Source organism: Heteronotia binoei, chromosome 4 (assembly GCF_032191835.1).
Source record: "Heteronotia binoei isolate CCM8104 ecotype False Entrance Well chromosome 4, APGP_CSIRO_Hbin_v1, whole genome shotgun sequence".
Taxonomy (NCBI): domain Eukaryota; kingdom Metazoa; phylum Chordata; class Lepidosauria; order Squamata; family Gekkonidae; genus Heteronotia; species Heteronotia binoei.
This window is the reverse complement of record NC_083226.1, coordinates 146,822,594-146,828,593: the sequence shown is the minus strand read 5'-3', so window position 1 is coordinate 146,828,593 and position 6,000 is coordinate 146,822,594.

The window sequence follows — 6,000 nt, the reverse complement described above, 5'->3', positions numbered from 1 at the left end:
CTTTTCTGCTACTACCTTGGGAGTAATCCTAGAAGAGTAATCCTGCACATGAGCAGGATTCTGAGACTTTAGGATGGCACTGTATGTAGGGTGAGGGCAATCCTAAGCAGCTTCATTCAGAATCGTCCCAATGTGATTTGCTCTCAGAAAATGGTTCTTATGATTGCAACCCAAATCTGCTTTTATTATATGTAATATAAGGGCTTGATATCTAAGCTGTTTCCCAGAATATACCAAGGTGCCTTATTCCAAGCAGGATATTGACTTATTTGGTATGCTACCTGGCAGTGGCTCTTCAGAGTCTTTCCCATCACCTACTATTTGACAACTTTTAACTGGAGACATCAGGGACTGAATCTGGGATCTCCCGGATAATAACATGCCATTGAGTCATGCTCCATCTCCATAAAAGTATCATTCAGCCAGTGCTTTTTCAAACTTATGTCACCTATGCACAAACATCCTGCTCTAAAGGCAAAAAAATGAATCGTCTTGGAGCTTCCAGAGGCACCAGAGGAAAACTGCACAAATGTCGGAGCCTCTGCCTGCTGGGATAATTTTGTAATGGTCTGTGGCACTATAGAAGAAACACAGCCTTTGGATACCCTGACTTCCTCCCTGGCTGGTGGCTTCATTTGCTGGGAGGCAGAGATGTTGTTTGGAAGCTCAGCTGAGCTGGCAGGTTAGTGGTTAATCTGATCTGATGTGGAATGATTACCCACTAACCTGCAAGATCTCTCCATACAGCACTTCTTAAATCAGAAAATCTTTGTGGGATGTTACTTACTACCCAAGTCATTTATTTTCATATTTTTAATGCTTGATAATAATTTTGAACGTTGAGATGCTGCTTTTAATTGAAGTTTATTTCAGCTGATGATAATTTAATGTAGGTTTTTATGACACTGTTAAGAGGACAATTTTACAGAAAATTTTACTGTTAAGAGACTTTTTACGGGGTGGTTTGCCATTGCCTTCCCCAGTCATCTACACTTTACCCCCAGCAAGCTGGGTACTCATTTTACCGACCTCAGAAGGATGGAAGGCTGAGTCAACTTTGAGCTGGCTACCTGAACCCAGCTTCCACAAGGATTGAACTCAGGTTGTGAACAGAGCATGGACTGCAGTACTGCAGCTTACTACTCTGCGCCATGGGGCTCGTGCAAAAAAAAAGTACAGCATGTAGTACTTTTCCCCTTTTTTCCACCCTCTTATTTACATGGTTATCTGCTAATGGCAAGAGAGGAATAAGGAGAAAGAAAATTCTGTGATTTCAGAAGTGCAAATGCATTCCAACCATGTTATTTTTCAAGTAGTTCTACGTTTTAGATAATGTAAAAAGATACAGAATTGAATATGTTCCTACATATTGTAGTTAATATGGTATACTTTTCTTGGTATGCCAAACTATTACATATTTTAGGAATTGCCCAAAATAATAAGCTTCCAAATCAGTGGGGATTCTGTAGATTTTGATAAAGCTTTCCTGATACACCAAGAGTGCAATCCTAAACAAGTCTACTGTAAATTCTACAAGTCTACAGTCTACTCAGTGGGGCTTACTCCCTGGAAAATGTCCTTAGGATTTGCACTGTAACTTGGGAATGGTCCATAAGCAGGCCCTTGTCAAGGATAGATTCTCCTTATGCTGCTGGATTGAATGAATTTCTATTAATCAGTGGAGCAAACTCTTTACCTGTTAAGACATTTGGAAAACTGTGCTGAGCAAACTGATTGGAAGATGCTGAAACCCTTCACTTTGAGGCTAAGGACAAATGAGACACACCTCATCACTGTTTCTCTGAGCAGATGAGAGGAAAGGGCAGAGGAGACTATCAAACGACATTCCAGAGAAACTAAGAATGGGATTGGCATGCACAACACTTTAATGTTGCATTACATGATTGCTGAGTTGCAGTGTCAGGATGCCACTCTGCCTATTCATAGGTTTGTGCAGGACTCATCAATGACAGTGGCTTAGCAAAGTTCAAGGATGCAAATATGCTAATTAAGAGGCACGCAAAGGCTTTGATGCGTGAATACCGCTGAGGAATCACAAAATTGTTGACAATATATATGATTTTTATCCTTGGTGACACTGGGGTGTCTTCTTGTTGCAAGAATAATAATGATTCAGTTTTTTAGCTCAGAAGGTAAGTCAACTTGATTCGACTTACTCTAAGGGTCTTATTACATGAGATGTGAAATGTGAGTCAGGTTGGGGGTTTCCTGAACCATACTCACATTTCACGTCTGACCTGGACTCACCTTCAAAATACTGTGTATGTGTGTGGAATTGGCTGTGGAGCACAGTGCAGTAGCAGGAGGGGCTTAAGCATTCCCTCCCTTCTATTCCATGCTGCCTTCAAAAGCAATTGGGAAGGGGAATGTCCCACTGTGTTAGACGATGGGATCTCAAATTGACCAGACCTTGAATTGTTGCAAAGTTGGGCTTTATTTGATAATCCATAAGCATCCAAACGAAGGAAAATTGAGACTGATACATTGTAGCATTAGGTGGCAGGCTATATTGGGGTACATCAAAGGGGAACTATACAAAGCCACAATTCTAAACATTGCTGAGGTGAGGTGCACAGATTCACACCGTCTCTCCCTCTTATTGTTACTGTTAGTCTTCTGGGGATGGCCAGGCGGCTGTCCCTGGAGGCGCTTTATCTTCAAAGGCGGGAATTTCTGTCTTTGTTAGTATCAAGGGAAAGAAATGTTCACATCAAGCATTGGCAACATCTGCATTTTCTACTTTGATATGCAAGATTCTTTCTCATGGTTAGTAACAGCGTTTAAAGATGGCGACAGTTCAGCTAAGCATTTTATTCAGTAAAGCTGACACACTGCTAGTTCCATGTTGGCCTATGCTGTGAGCATATCCACTGTCAAATGTTGTGGGCAGGCACATAATGGAACCAGCAGTGGGACAAGCAGCCCCCTCCTGCGCCATTTTTTTTTCTGTTGAAAATGGTGCAGGATGAAAAGATGAAGCCCCTCCTCCCAGCACGCTGTACTCCGCAGCCAATTTGGGTCCTCTTCCCCAACTATTTAGGAGAGTCCAGCTGATACATGAATTGCATATTCTATTTTATAGAATAGGGTGACCACTGTAAAAAAAGGGTTGAACAGCAAAATTCTTGAAAAAACTATTTCCAAAAGCATTTTTCAATCCTTTAATATATATAATCAAAAAAGGTAACTGCGTTAGATTGCAAGCCTATACAGGTTTACTTGGACAGGGGTCGTTTTGTAGAAAAATAGGTGGTGGAGCTCATCCAGGGATTGTTATGCAGCTGCACCTACTATTCAATGGACAAAGTGGGGAGGAGGAGGGGGAACTGTCAGAAAGGTTCAGGAGCTGCGCTTCTGTGAGCTCCTGCTGAATTCAAGGCCTGCTTGGAGATAAATTCAATTGAACTCAGTGAGACTTATTTTCAAGGCAACATGTATAGAATTTGGCTGCATGCCTGTCAGAGGTTTAGCTAAACAATTAACTCCTTATTTATTTTAGAGATTTACATCCCAATTTTCACTCCGAAGGGGACCCAAAACAGCTCACATCATTCTCTGCTCCTCCATTTTATTCTTACAATCATCACCCTCTGAAATAGTTTGGGGTGAGGGGGAGTGACTAGCCCAAGATATCCCAACATACTCCCATAGCAGAGTGGGGATTTAAATGCTGAAAGTCAGCCTCAGGCCTTTCTGAAAAAACTTATTTATGTGGATCAAGGTGCACAAACTTGATAAGAGTTCTGACTATATAGAATGGATTGTACCACTTCAGATTGCAGTTGGGGGCATCATGTGTGCATGCCACCCCTACTTCAAAGGAGACAATTAGTATAGCTGGCCCCCTCCTTTCATACTAGTTTAATAGCCACAGGATTTATTTATTTTTTTTTGCAGAATGAAGCATTCAATAATGTGATCTCCCACTACAGTCCCAAATGTCCACTCTACGTGCTTGACTGTTCCGCTTCATTCTCCTGCATGCTGGATCCACTGTAAGAGTCCTTTAAGGCAAACTGGTATTACAGCAGGAGCTTTCTTCATCAGCTGATGTTCAGATGATCCTATTATTCACCTTACCCTGGGACTAATTCAGTCAAAATGCATACATTCAACATAACCTATGGTAACTGAATAATTTTAACTCATTACCAATCTCCAGATACACCAGCCTCTAGCAAACAGTCATTGCATGCTGCGACCATGTGCTGAATACAGCAGTGCCAACTTCTACGATGCCCGTAGATATACTCTGTGTTTGTAGTGGCATACTAAAAGCTGCTTCAGGGTCAGCTCAGTATGTGGTAATACCATGCACAGCACCTACTTGTCTTAAACTGTCAGGGCAGGAAATCAATAAAAACCTTACTGAACACAGTCACACACTCATCCAGTTAGACAGCTGTCTGATTCTGCCTACAGAAAAGCACCAGGAGGTACAGGAGAGGGAGAACAAGATGTTGTATTTGGCATGTTGTTAGAATTTATTAATTGCCTATATCTACTAGTCTTCCATAAGGCAAAAGGCCAGGAATGGGTGCTGGATTGAGTGTGCACAGAATAAGGGAAAATTTCAGTCACAGGCCAATACGGTAGATCCTTAAAAGATTCCTTAAAAAAGGGAAGTGTATATACCCAGACAACCTAATAAAAAGAATACCTAATTTCCAGAATAATTCATCCAGCCTAGTGAAGAATTCTGGGGCACTTGAAAGCTTGCTTATTGTTTGTGGTATTTTGTTAGTCCAGATCAAAAGATACAAGAAAGAAGATTACTCGAAGGAACGTCTGAAACTGCCAATCCTAGGTTTCTAAACTGCATGAAAAAAAATTAAATGGATGAACCTGTTCCAAATCTCCATTTAATTTTAATTTTACTTCTAATCTCCAGGTCTATTTTATCAGTGGTGTTATCAGAGCCCAAGCATTTGAGGGAATAGACACGAGAGCCAGTTTGGTGTAGCAGTTAAGTGTGTGAGTTCTTATCTGGGAGAACCAGGTTTGATTCCCCATTCCTTCACATGCACCTGCTAATGTAACCCTGAGCCAGTCACAAGTTCTCACAGAGCTGTTCGTCTCAAGAGCAGTTTCTGTTAGAGCTCTCTCAGCTCCACGTACCTCACAGGCAGTGTTCCCTCTAAGCTGAGTTAGTGTGAGCTAGCTCAGTTTTTTAGCCTCTGGCTCACAGATTTTTGTCTTAATTCTGGAAAAATGGCCCCAGAGCAAACAAATTTATGCAGTAGCTCACAACTTTAATGACAGTAGCTCACAAATTTTTGTTCACAAGACTCCACAGCTTAGAGGGAATATTACTCACAGGGTGACTATTGTGGGGAGGGGAAAGGAAAGGGGATTGTAAGCCGCTCTGAGACTCCGAGTAAAGAATCTCTCTTCTTCACATTTTGCTGGGACCTGGCTTAATATAACTGCTTATAAATCAGTTCTCCTGGAGGAAATGGCAGCTTTGAATGGCAGCATCTATGGGCCAAACTACCCCCTCCTGTGGCCACCAGTGCCATTTTAGAAGAATTTACATTTCTTTTAAAATTACCACAAGGCCAAAATCCAGAGCTCCCCCCTGCACTGCCTTTCGATTGTCAAAACTTTCTGTACCTGAAAAAGTGGTCAAGGGGAGCCAGTGGGACAAGAACTTCCACGGCTGCAGCACTGTGCACCAGATCTAGATCAGGGCCTCACATTAAATTTTAAAGAACAACAAACACTGCGTCCAAAGTGGCTTACATCATTCTTTCCTCCATTTTCATAACAACCCTGTGAGGTAGGTTAGGCTGAGAGTGTGTTGCTGGCCCAAGGTCACATAGCGAGCTTCCATGGCAAGTGTGGATTTGAACCTGTGTCTCCCAGATCCCAGTCCTACACTCTAACCACTACACCACACCATTTCTCTTCTAAAATGTGCAGGTGTCCACAGGACAGACTTCTTTGGCTTTTGCTTGCCTTCTTTTTTCATCTTATATA